The sequence below is a fragment of the Crocodylus siamensis genome, chromosome 13 (genome assembly GCF_052110815.1).
Source record: "Crocodylus siamensis isolate JL-2025a chromosome 13, ASM5211081v1, whole genome shotgun sequence".
In the NCBI taxonomy this organism is placed as follows: domain Eukaryota; kingdom Metazoa; phylum Chordata; order Crocodylia; family Crocodylidae; genus Crocodylus; species Crocodylus siamensis.
Genome location: NC_143407.1, coordinates 938,169 through 951,272, shown reverse-complemented (window position 1 = coordinate 951,272; position 13,104 = coordinate 938,169). Strand labels below are relative to the sequence as shown.

Here is a 13,104-nt window from a genome sequence, read left to right as displayed (position 1 = left end):
GTCTCCTTAACTTTTCTCCGCACTGCAACGAGCTATTCTTTCATCCCAACCTCCTGCCAGCCAAACTGCGAGAGGACCCCGGAGAGGGGGAAACAAAGGGGAAATCAAATGCAAGAACAAGAAAGACCAAGCGAGGGCGAGATGGGAATGGAGCTGGGCTGCAAAACTCCTGGTTTCCATTCGCTCTGTCTAGCAAGACTCACAGAGTGAGAGAGGGAAGCAAGGCCCACGTCCTTTGGTTAAACCGTGCGTATGAGTTTGCTATACAGCCCCCTGCTCTGATGCGCTGCACTGAGCACAAAGGAGCCGCCCGCACGCACCGGGGCTATCCGCTTCTTTCCCATCTGGCTGCTCTTGTTTTCCGCTCTCCTCAGCCACTACCGGGAACATCTAAAGGGAGAATTTCAACCGCTGCAACTGGAGTGCAAATCCCGGCCCGACTGCGTCCGCCTGGAGAACAACAGTGGGATGGATCTTGCCAGGGGTGCATGGGAAAAAAGGGAGCTTAACATTTCATAAGCCTGGGGTGAGCATCTCAACAAGAACAGACCCTGGGAGGAAAAGGCAGGTGCTAATCGCAGGGTTAAGAGGTTCTGCCTTGACTGCAAAATCCCTCCTCCTGCTCTTCACAGTGTTGGCTCTGGGGTGCAATGAGGGGTGCTCAGAAATTATCCTTGCAATGTTTATCCATGAAAATGGCCCTTTTCCAAAAAAAGATTCTTAAAAATAATTATAAAATTGGAGAGAAAAAAGCATCATTAGGAAAAAATCTACAGATGTCTCTGGGGTTGGTTTTTATTTCCACTTTCTCTTCAATTTTCTCCCTTTTCAGGTGTTAAAAAAAGGAAAAAGGGAAGGAATATAAAAAACTGAAAAATTTTCATTTTCAGATTTTCATTGAAAAATAATAAAATTTGAGCTAGAGGGGTAGGGAGGGAATTTGAAAGAAAACCTGTTTGTTTTTCCAGGAAGACTGCTTGTGATTTCTCAGCCAGCAATAATAATCAGATTAGATAACCTCAGCGCTTTGCCATGTAATAATAACCTTAGACAAATACCTACTTCTTTTTAAAAGTCTTCCCCTGAGGAAGTGCAGCCTTTAGAAACGGTAACAAGTCGGTGACCAGCCGTGCAATGAAAGTGAAGAGTCGAACCGTCTCGCCAGGGCGGGAGGGAAAGGGCCGATTGACTTTCCTCAAAGAAAGCGTGAGAAGGGTATCAGTTTAACTGATATGCAAGGTCAAGGTGGCTTCAATTAGCTCAATGACAAGTGGAAAGGAACTCTGCTAGAAAATACAAGACTCAGAAAGTGCAGGGGAAGAATGCAAACGGCTCTGGAAAACGATCCCAGCACAGCTGTACCAACCACACAATCCTCTGCGCCAGCCCTGCCGGTCTCCTGGCCCGTAGCAGGTGAAGGTCTATCTCCTAGTGTGCACTGAACGGCAAAAAACCGCCCTGCAAGTGGTTGTGCAGCGCCTCCTTGCCCAGCGGAACTGGGAGGCTGGCTGTGCTCCGAGTTCACACCGGGATACAGCTGCTCTGGTACCTTCCTGCGGCTCTCGGCGGTACACAGCTCGCCCAGGGACCTGATTCACGAGCCCAGGGGTGACACCAGCACGAGCTGCCCACACCGAGTCCCAGGGCTGGGCGGGGTGGATCCTTAAGTCATTTATTGCCTTCAAGTCCTTGGGGACAGAATTGAAAGGTGCTAATGATTTTCCTTGCCAAGCAGAGACCTTTTACAACATCAGCCAGAAAGGAAGTTTTGGAGGAAAATAAGTGTCCAGCAGAGGAAAGTGGCTACAACTGCCTGTGACAGCATTAACTGCCCTGTCCTGGAGCCTGTGATGTGTATTCACAGATGATTATAAATAATTATTGGAGGGTGAGAGCCTGTAATTAACCATAATAATTTCATGGTGCTTTGGCTAAGTAAGAACCAGACATTTCAAGATAATGGCTTTCTTTGCCTTTTATTTGGAGCGTATTAGCTCCCCACACAGCCCGAAAGGCAGTTATTAACACGAGTGCATTTTATAATTAGGTTTGTTCTGTCTTGTCTGCTATTCATTAAATACTTAAAGTCAAACCTAATAAGATCTCATTTCTGGGACAGGACAAAACTATGGTCTTAACTAATGGGGGAACTTATTCTTTTTGACACAGCATTGTATCAGTGAACAATCACCGCAGCCCTGATATCTATATACAATTTATAATTCCATTAGGAGGTATTCACTGCAGCTCAGTGTCCAGTGCAGCACACAATTTAAATACGCGCAAATTTAACATTACAAAAAGACCTGCTTTCAAAAGCTAAGGCACAATGAGATGTGAATAGGTTTTGCTCAGCACCAGTCATTTGAACACAATTATTGCCTCTGCTGAAAGGCCCTAACAAGCCGATGTGCTTTGACGAAAACCGGTTGTGGTTTTTACCTTTTATCCCTAGGGGGGAAGCCAGCAAACAAACACAGCCCATCTTGGTTCCCCTCCGTTGACTAATGCCGCGAGGATGCCCACTTCTCAGGCAGAAGCTGCTGCTTCTGGTCCGTGCAAAGCCACGGAGGTCCGACGTGTTAACGAGACACGGGTGACGTCGGGCTGCTGCACGCAGCAGGGCACGCTCACCTCTTGGGCTAGCGTTTCCTGGCAGACAGGGGTACCACAGGCCTTCCACGTGCCAGCTCATTTTCCTCTGCAAGCCATCAGAGACGGGTGACGGGGCTGAGCTGGCTCCTGCTCTTCTGGGCCCAGCTCCACTCTGAACCTGCAACCCCTGAGCCACCAGCAAGGCCCCCGAGGGCCACGGGAAACACAGCCACTTTGTGCCTAGCAGTTGAGTGGCTGGAAGCCAGCTCGAGGCACAGGTCTGCCCAGGGAGCTTGAAGCTCAGACTCGGTGCCCAGGGGCGTCTGTGCGCAAACCGCTGCATTTATTGTGCTTCCTGCACCACGTTCCCTGTGCGCTGGAGGAACCCAGTAAGAGAAGTCTCTAAGTATTTTATAGCCATTTTCAATGGGTCCCTTTGATCCCGTGCCCAGCGTGGCCAGGACCCGGCGCTCAAAGGCTGTGCTGTGCAGCTGCAGACCTGCGTGTGTTCGGGCAGGAAGCTCTTTGGAGGGCTTGATGTGCTGTAATTGCGCCTGGCACGTGACGGCTTGGCATGGAGCTGGTGCTGCTTCAGCAGCCTGGTTTTTTCCTACTCCTCCATGTGCTCCTTGCACGGGAGCTGGGCAGTGTAGGAAGGCAGCTTGCTCAGGCGCAGAGCCTGCAAGGCTCTCCATCCCAGGCAGGCCTCCCACTGCGCAGTCCTCTTCTTTCCAACCCTTTTATGCCCCCGACCTTTCAAGTGCTTCTCTGCAGAGAGAGGGGATGAGGAAAAGCTATTCCTGCACTCTTCCCCACTGGGCTGAAGCCTGGAGCGAAGGGGGACAGAAGGGGCATGAACTCACCAGGCTCCTCTTAACGCCCAGTTCGGTCCTTGCAAGAGGGTCGGAAGGGCGCACAGGCCCGGTGCTGGCCCGCTGCCCGGGGAGAGGCCCAACCTGCAGCACCCTAGAGAAGCCGGGAGCAATCAGTCCAGTGGGGCAGGGCTTTGCTGAGGGGCGGCACATGATCCCGAACCCGCCTGCCTGCCCCCGACTTCCCTGGGAGAGGCCACTGCAGCCACGGACACTGATGACCCCCCACGTGCACACACACCACGCCTGGCTGACGGTGCGATGAAGGACCGCTATCGTGAGCAATTACCATTATCAATTAAACTGTCGCAGCACCTGTGGCATGCTGTGGGCCCTGTCCAAACACCCTGCAATCCCTGTGCTGCAGACATGGCCACTGGGAAGATGAGCAGCGGGCAAAGGATGGTCAGAGATGAACGTGGCGCACGTGAGATGAGTGGCACCACGTCTCTGGGCATAAATCGTCGGAGGGATTATTCTCTGCCTAATTACCGGCGGGCTCATGGAAGGGACGTTAAGAGAGTGGAGTGAAATGAGAAGGAAGAGCAGTGGCCGTAGGGGAAGCCCCCCCACCCCTCTGATCTCTCTCTCCAAGAGGGCGCATCAAGGCTCCTGCAAGCATTTTACAGCACTGCGGCTGACACGCTGCTGCATCGTGCCTCTGTGCCTCAGTTTCCCCATCTGTAAACAGGGTCCACGCTCTCCTCCCTTGCAGGGTTAATCCAAGTCACGGTGCGTGGCCCTGATGCAGGCTGTGGACCAGTTTGAAGCTGGCAGGGCCTGACTTTTAACAGCCACCCCTGTGCTGTCTGGTCCCTTTTGCTGCCCCATTGCTTAAGCACAGGGTCCCCCTGCCCCCACGCTGGTGCCGAGATCACAGCCAGCACGACTTGGGGCCCGCACAGCCCACCCCAACCCCACGCAGTTAAACACTCCCTGCGTCTCCCCCTCCCCGCAAGGCGGCCGCAGGAGCCGGGAAGCTGCAGGAAGAGCCGGGCAGCGTGTGCCGTGGGCCGCGCAGTCGTCACGCGGGACGCCGCGCACCCAGATGCGGGCAGCAGCCTGCCAGGATGGGGGACAAAACCCAGCGGCCGTTCCCCTGGCAGTGAGCCATGGCAAAGGGGGAGATCTCTGACAGCCGGGGGGAAAGGCCCAGCGGTCAGCAGAGCCTTGCAAATCACAGCACACGGGGAGATCTCCCCTGCAGCTCCTCAGCCACCAGCTTCGCCGTCCAAGATGCATTTTCTCGCGGTGCCCCCCACCACCCTGGAGCTGCCTGCGTGGGGCCTGGCTCGCAGCAAAGTGGGCATCGCCAGCCCAGTCTGGCGAGGCTGCGGGCCAGCTGCTCGCGAAGGGACCCCGTGCTGCGGCCCGCCCCGACGCGGGGGGACGCCCCGCGTGCCGCCAGACACCACGTCAATAGATCTTCGTTCCCGTGGCCGCGGCTGGCTGAGCCGCTGTCTCTTTGGGGAGGATCCCGGTCAGTCCTAACATGTTGTTCGTTATTTAGACATTAATCAAACGTTAATGAAAATTCAGCTGAGCCACATCCATAAATTTGCTTGCAAGTCTTTTATATGATCTCAGAAATCCATTTTTCTTTCTTGACCTTATTAATGTCGGCGCCGCACGGGTAAGTGCTCCAATAAATCAGCACGGAGCTGCTCGCGGGGGCCGTCGCTCACCTCAGCGTCTGCCCCCGGGAGCCCCCCCGGACCCGCCGCGGCTCCTCAGCTGAAGAGGCCAAAAGCTGATAGGGACACACTGGAGGGGACCCTTGGATCGTCCCCTGGCTCCAGCACAGCCCTCGCCACCCCCGGGCACCAGGCCGCGGCACAGGGGAGCGACGATGAGCATCTCCCGCAGTGCAGTGGCCTCTCTCGTGCTCATGGCCCTGGCTCCGCCACAAGGACAGCCAAGGAGGCCGGGCCCTGGGGTCTCTCCCCTTGCTGGGCACGGCCTAACGAGAGCTGGAGAGGCGTGATCCCGGGGGAGCCGGTGCACGGCTGGACCCCTCTGCCAGCACCCGCTGGGCTCTGGGGTCTGCGCTGCTGCCGGACTCCGGACAGCGCGGATCTGGCGCCAGCTGGGAGAGCTGGCCCTGAGCCGCGAGCCCCGGCACGGCCGTGCGCGGGTGCGGAGGAGCCAGGACCTCAGGCAGCCACGTGTAGGACCACGGGAAACGGCCACATGCAGTCAGTGACCTGCAGAGGTTTGGACTGTAGCGAGGGTGGAGGGGCTGGATGCATGGACCCATTCATCCCCCGGGGCACAGAAACCGAGGCACCTCCGAGCAGGACCTGGGTGATACTGAGGCCTCTGTGTGGGGGGGGGGCGGGAGAATTCCCCCTGAATTTCCACCAGATCAACCCAGACTGAACTAATTGTTATGCCTGATTAAGGCTCCTAATTAGGTTTTGAATGGCACGGCTTCTCCTCCCCAGGAGTCAGCAAGCCCAGCCAGAGATGAGAAAGGTCTCTGAGTAGTTGAGCCAGCACGCGCTTTGCTCCGTCTTGGGGGATTTAATATGCCAAAGCCAGAAGATCTCCCCTGCCCATCTGCTAATAACTCTTCCCAAGAAGACAATGACCTTCCAAGGCTTGGACAGATGCTGTTCCCCCGCAGGGCAGGGCAGTCATTTCCCTCTAGCAACGGAGACAAGAAATATGACGATGCCACCAAACGCTGCCTGTCTCTTGTCACCAGCTGCCGAGAGAAGGTGGGCGCTGGGCTGGGCACGATGAAGGGAGCGGGCATCGAACAGGCCGCCGGGGGCCGTTCGGGGCTGGCCAAGGGGCGAGCAGGCAGCGAGGCTCCGGCTGTCTGTTGAGAGCAGATGCTTGAAGGGTGAGTAAATCTGCTCGGATGATTAATAAGCCAGGAGGAGCCTGGTGGGCTCACGAGTGACGAGGCTGCTCCCCCCAGCCCTTCGCACTGGCCAGAAGTCCCTCCTTTTCCTTCCGTATAAACGGAGTCGAAGCCCCAGCGGTTCGTGTCTCCAGGGCCGGACCCGAGAGAGAAGTGACTGCTGCCTGGCTGAGCCCATCCGGGCCTCAGGGTCGCGTCTCAGCCCCGGGCTGCTTTCCAGCGAGCGCTGAAATGACTCGGAGAACAACCGAGTGCAAACTCCGGCCCAGCCGGCTGCCTCGTCCCCAGCACCGCTGTTGCCCAAGACAGCTCAGTGCACCGCCCGTTTCCTCTGCCTCCTCCACTTACGCAAGCTCTCTGCTTGCTTCCCGTCAGGCCACGACTCCACGTCTTCCCTTCTGGGCCAGCACTCGCAGCCACCGCCACCGGTCCCACAGGTGCTCCTGCTGGACTCTGGACGTGCCAGGGGAGCGAGCGCGGCCCCGGGGCTCGCTCTGTCTTGTGAGTCACGTATGATTTCCGTGACCGGAGCACCAAGAGGCGCTGCGAGGGGAGAGGGGGAAGTGAGACGGGGCTGTGGCAGCACGTATCCCTGGGGCCCTATGGTGGGGAGCCCCAAAGGGGGCTAGGGGCTCATGGCTCCTCTCCGGAGACACCCAAATGGGGCCTGGCTTACAGATGTGGAGGAAGCAAAACCCTCAAACCAGCCCCCAAAAGCCCTTCCTTCAAGAGCGAGTGGCATGTGTAGCCCTCGGCTGTGCACCCCAGGCCTCCTGCATCTCTTTTCCCTGAGGGTCTGTCTACGTGGCTGTGACGTGGCCGAGCTGCTTGCAGCGTCGCTCGCTCAGGTGCCCGTGGGGCCAGCCGGGGCAGCGCCCAGCTCCGACACAGCTGCAGCCCACCCCCACGAGACCCCGAGAAAGCCCGGGGGGAGGTTGGCCTGGCCTGTGCCAGGTAGTGGGCAGGGCTCACGCGCTGTATTGTGGCTGCTTTGCCCACTTCTGCTTTCCTAGCTCAGCAGCCAGAGGCTGCCAGGCAGGGAGGCCAGGGTGGCAGCTGCGCGGAGGGCAAGACGCACGTCCTTGTCCCTGCGGCGGGGGGCAGATCAAGGGCCTACCGCTGCAGATGCTGGTGGGAAGGAAACAATCAGCAGGCAGCCCATTTGCAGCGGCCTTCCTTGAAAGCGGAGTAAATCGACTCCCTCCCAGCCCATAAAGGCGATGAAGACATCAGAGGAGCGACACTCGGCTGCGCAGGACTCGGCTCTTCATTATGGAGTCGTCCGGCGGCAGGATCGATTCCACTTCCACGCGGCTCGTCGCAGTTCAAAGCTGGGCTGGCTTTAGCATTTCATTGTCGACGGGCTCCGCCGGCAAACATCAAAGCCGGAGGAGCATTAGAGGGGTCAGCGAAGCACTGGAAGTGGTATTAGCACAGGGAGAACCGGAGCGACTCGTTCATTGAGACGTGAGGGAGCAGGGCGGGCCGTGAGAGCTGCTCAGGACGCCGGCTGCCCAGAAGCTGTCCGGCTGATGTCAGGCAGGTCCTTGGGAAGTCACCAGGAAATGCGAGACCCTGAAGTGCAACGTTTGGGGGGGTTGCGTCTGAGAGGGCAGATAGTGCCTCGGAGGACCTGGGCCGGACCACCGCAGCTTTGTTCCTGCACCCTTTGGGCAGGGGGCTGGACTCGATGGTCTCCCGAGGTCCCTTCCAGCCCTGATGTCTATGAAATCTATGAAATCTATGAACTCCCCTTTGCAGATGGGCAGGAGCAGACATCCTTCGCTCCGGGGCTGGGGCTGCCGGCGAAGGGGACCGTGGCTAATGGTGCTTAATCACGGGTGGGCACCTGTCCCCTAGGCCTGGACACGGCTGTGGGTGGTGGCAGCCGCTGCGCTGGACTCAGTGCGCGAGCTGGGAATGTCATCCATGGGGCGCCCTCAGTACCAATTCCTGCAAAGGTCACTGCGTGGCAGGGTCAGGCCCCCTCGCTCAGGCCTCGCGGCACCTCCTGCCCACGTGCTTCCGCCCTCCCAGAGCTAGAAGCAGCCCTTGGAGAGCAGAGGGAGGAGCGGCTGGGCGCTGGGGGTGCCCGCGGATTAGGCAGCCAGCCCCGTCCTTTGGCTCGCAGACACCCCCCTGCCTCCGAGTGCTCCAGCTTGGACGGCGCGCGCCTCTCGGCGCCGCTCCCCGGCGCGCGCCGGCGCTGCCATCGCGTCACGGTGCAGGCTCAAGTCCAAGCTGCTCAGCCCACGGGTGGCCGCCCGCCTGGCACAGCGGGTCTGTCTGTGCCGACGTGCTCGTAGGGTCTGGTGGAATGCGCTCCTCGTGGCGGTGCCTCCCCTGGAGACCAGTGATTCGCCCCCAAATCAGCAAGCGGAGGGGAAGGCAAAGGGCCCAGCACGTTGGAAAGCCTGCTGCCTGCTCCTCCAGGCTGCGGGATGCCCGTGCCCAGGCCCAAGGGTGCCCCCACTCACCGCCAGCTTTGCTTGGAGGCTCCGGCTCAGCCGGCTGGGTCGGGCACCGCCGCAAAGCCCTGTGCAGAGGAAGGCAGCGGCAGGAGCGCTTGCCAAGCAGAGGGTCTGGGGAGAGCTGGCAGCTTTCCCCTTCACCTGCTCAGCAGCGAGATCCTCATCAGCCGCGCCGTGCCAGGCTTCAGCAGCAGCCAAAAGCGAGGCGGGTGAATGAGTGCGCGGAGCCAGCGCGGCTGGAGGAGGGATGTGGCTAATTGCCTGACAGGGAGGAGAGGAAAATGAGACACTGATCTGTAATTGCAAACAATTAAATCAGAAGAAACAGGCTCATTCTCATGCATGACACCTGGCCTGTAATTAAATTTTAAACACATGTTGCATTTTCTCTCTCCCCCCCACCTTATTTTCTGTAGAAAGTAATTAACTTTCTTTTCTGTGGGTAAGTCATTAATTAATACTTTGTTAATTATGATCGGGATCAGACTGTTTTGATTTAGTTAAGTGTTCGTTTTTCCCTTGTGCATTACTCCCCAGCTCTCAGGAGGTGGCGCGGCGGGGGCCGAGGGGCTGGGCCGAGCTGGGCTCTCCCGGAGCCGGGGGGACGCCGGGGAGCGGACCCCGCATCAGGCCGCAGCCCCGGAGCAGCGAAGGCATCCCGGGCCGCCGCGCGTGGCCGTCACCAGCCGCGGCTGCAGTCCCCGGGCAGGGACCCGGTCTCGCCTGGCCCCCGGGACTGTCGCCTGCATGCACGGGGAGGCCACGGGGCCACGGAGGAGATGAACGGTCCCTACAGGAGTCTGGCGAGAACTTGAGCCTGGGACTAGACACGGGGCAGGAGACTCGAGACGAAGCCGGGCCCGCTTGCCGCTAGAGGGGGCCCAGCTGCTGGATTTGCCAGGCCTCGTCAGACGGCACAGCTGGAAACCAGGCCGCTCCTGGGGCCAGACACGCTCACAGCCAGTCTCAGGCTTGGCCCCAACATTGCATTTGTTGTCCAAGGGGAGTGTGAGGGTACCAGCACCCCCGGACACTGCGGTAGCCTCAGCCGCCGCGCCCACACAACCCAGGTCTGCGCGGCACGGGGTCTGGACTCGTATCCTACGCGCGTTCATCAATTCTGGGTCACCCGCCTCTTCCCTCGCTCCTGGAAAGGCAAGGGGCACATGGCGCGGAGGAAGTGTGTTCTCCCCGAGCGCGGACGGGACCAGCCCCTTGCATTCAGGGTGTCCCTGTCTGTTGGGGTATCCCGTCCCCCGTCACCGGAAGAGCAGCCTCCAATTCATCATCTTTCCAAATGATTTGGGCAGCATGCCCAACAGGTACAATGCAAAGGGGGCTGCTCAGCTGAGATGGGGACCAACGGGCCTTGAGGGGAGCTGTGCCCGCTCAGGGAATTTGGGGCTCGACCAAGTCTCTTGGGTTCCCTTGGAGGCTATCCCCAACCCTGGGTCAGGACCTGCCCAGTAGTCCCCGCCGCCCACCTTGCACGGAGGTCCTGCTGCAGATCCCCTACCTGCCAGCCAGGCTGCGCTTGCCCAGGCGTGCCCGAGCGTGAGACCAGCTCCCGCAGGGGCAGGGCCCCCGGCCCCCGCGGCACCGGGGCACAGAGGCTTTCCCCTGCTCTGACTTCTGGCAGGGACGGGCTGCTCCAGCTATAAAGCCTGGCAGTCGGCTCTGCCGTCACGCGCACAGCCCCTCCTCCCAAGATGAATGGTAATAATTAAATTCACATCAAGCAGCAGAAAATCGTGGTGAGAAAGCTGCTTCTCAGCACCTAATGGCAGGGGAGGGTCCCAGGCGAGGGACCCTCCTGCGTGGCTAGATGGACCTGCCAGGAGCATCTCTCCACCTGCCCGCATCCAGCGGGGAGAGGCGGTAGCACTTGCCGCGTGTCTCCCGGGGCTGGAGGGCAGAGGAGATGGGTGCTGCAGCTACGGCTCACAAACGAGGCTGTGCTAGCACTGCTGGCTCAGGGGCACGGTCACCTGCCCCCGTGCTCCCTGGTTGAGACGTGCCCAGGGAGCAAATAGGGCCGGCAAAGCCCCGCAGCCAGAGCAACGGGTCACGGCCAAGCCGCAGGACAGCTACCAGGTGCAGGTGGCAGGGGCCAGAGCCGCGCGGCCACGCGGGCGCGGAGCAACAGGTGCTGCTTTTCCCATCTACGGCACCGCAGCAAGCCGGTACCATTCATCTCCGGCCCTTAATGGGCCCGTGACACCAGCGGAGGGCTCTCATTAACAGCATATAACGTGCAGCGAGAATAACTGATGACCGTCTTGTAGCAATTGATTAGCTGTCCTTCGTGACACCCGGCACTAATACATGAAGGGAGAAGATTGCCTCTCCCCGCCCAGCTCCGACCCCGACAGGCGCCTTTGCTGCCTGCCAGGTCCCTTCTCCCGTCGGCAGTGGAGGAGCCACAGATGATCTCAGCCCGGCTGAAACGCTGCTCTGGGCCAGGGTCCGGCCGGCCTCCGCCCTTTGCCAGCCCGTGCACCGAGCTCAAAGACTTCAGTTCAGCTAAAGGTTTCAATGCACAGGACACGGGGGGCTGACCGGGACCGGGCTGTGCAGTGCCGGGGGTATCACATCCCCGCGCTCCCCGGCAGCGTGCGGGAGACGCCTGGTAGCCCTGGGGGGGTCTGCCTCCTTCCCTGCAGGCAAGGGGCACCCAGGCCGGGCACGAGCTGGCAGATTTCTGGCTACCTGCAGTGTTTCAAATGCAAACAAGGTTCTTTGGGTAAAAATGCTTCCCTCCCAGCCCCGGACCCATGCCTGGTGGTGTTTGATTTCAAATCCCTTCGTCACAAGCTTGGCGCCGGAGGCTGCTGGGAACAGAGCACATTGGACCTGTGAAGCCATGAGGCCCTCACAACCTGATCTGGCAGGGGTGGAGAGGCAGAGGAGCCCCTCAAAGCCCCCTCAGACCCTTGCAAGCATGCATGGGGCAGCCCCACCCTCTTAGTGTAAGAGTTTTCACTGCAGCTGTTGGCCCAGACAGACAGACAGACAGCGGGTCCCTAGTAGGGCTTTCCGCACCCAGGCTCCCCCGCACGCCTCTGCCGCCCAAACACGTGCCCCTGCCAATGCGCAGGTGGCTCAGGGACGACGCACGGGCTGCTCTGCTGACTCCAGAACCGAGCCGCGGGGGCCGGGGCTTTGCTCTCCCGGCCGCTGCCTGCTCCAAGTGGCCCCGAGACCCACTGCTGCCAAGTGGCTGCGCTCTGGGTGAGCAGCTCCGGCCCTTTGTTGCTTCGGGCATGGATGTGTCTCATCACTGTAACCAGCTCTTGCATCTCTGCAGAGGCGACCGGGACCAGAAAGGCCCGTTTGCAGAAGAGCGGCCCGAACTATTCGGCAAAAGATGCAGACGCAGCACAGCTCAAATCCCCTGGGAAGCCTGAACCCACGCCCCTGCACGGGGGAGCGGGAGCCAGGGGCAGCGGGGGAGCCCCGATCCCCTCCTCATGCACATCACATGAAGGAGCTCTGGGGCCGGGGGATTGCAGCGCATTACGGAAGGATTAGCCCGCTTGACCACGGCTCCAAGGGGCCGGGCTCATGCCTGAGCTGTGGGCAGACGCGCAGCACCCCTCCAGCCCGCCTGGGACGTGGCAGGCGGGACTCAGCACCCCCGCCGCGCAGGCTGCTCAGGGCAGGGTCGTGTGCGGGAGCAGGAGGCTGAGGACACACAGGCTCGAGTCATTTGTGTGGCAGCACCGTGATAATGGGCACACACCTGCAGCTGAGCACTGCCCCCAGCGTGACACCGAGTGGCTACCGCCCGGGCTCAGTGCCATGCCCCGGTGCAGACCCTCTGTGAGACCTGGGACCGCTCTGGCCCGCAGGCCCCCACTGATTAAGCAGGGATGAGCGCTTCCAGTGATGGGGCGCTGCGCGAGTTGTAGACCACGTCAGGCAAGGTGCTTGTCCCCCCCAAGGTACGAGCCGGCCCAGCCTGCGGCCCCCCCACTTGACTCCTGAGTGTTTCTTGCCGGAGAATAGGAGGGCGCCCACCCCGACCCTGACCTTGCCGGCTCCTGGCCTGCAGCAGGGCTTCGCAGGCAGGCGCTCGCGGGAACCCTGCTCCCACGCAGGCTGCTGAGGGAGAGACATGTGGCCACGTTAGGCTGCAGCCTGAGCTCACCCTGAAGCAGGCAGAGCCGCTATCTCCCTCGTCTACGCGGGGACAACAGGAAGGAAGGCAGCCTTACCTCCAGGCACTTTAACTGCTGCATACCACAGCCAGGGTCAGCTACCAGCAAGGGCAAGGGGTGGCAGGACTTGCACCCGC

The 13,104-nt window shown here is 60.0% G+C and overlaps 1 long non-coding RNA gene across 2 annotated transcripts; it reads right to left on the bottom strand.

Annotated features, from left to right (window-relative positions):
- Positions 1-5,024: 5,024 nt before the first annotated feature.
- LOC149853629 (uncharacterized) lies at positions 5,025-10,545 on the bottom strand. Of its 2 annotated transcripts, none has more exons than XR_016438907.1 (2): positions 10,292-10,545; positions 5,025-9,068 (listed from the first exon to the last, which is right to left on the bottom strand). It is a non-coding gene; the product is annotated as an uncharacterized LOC149853629 (long non-coding RNA). The 2 variants fall into 2 exon arrangements; XR_016438906.1 differs by having other exon boundaries at positions 10,324-10,545.
- Between the last annotated feature and the right edge of the window lie 2,559 nt (positions 10,546-13,104).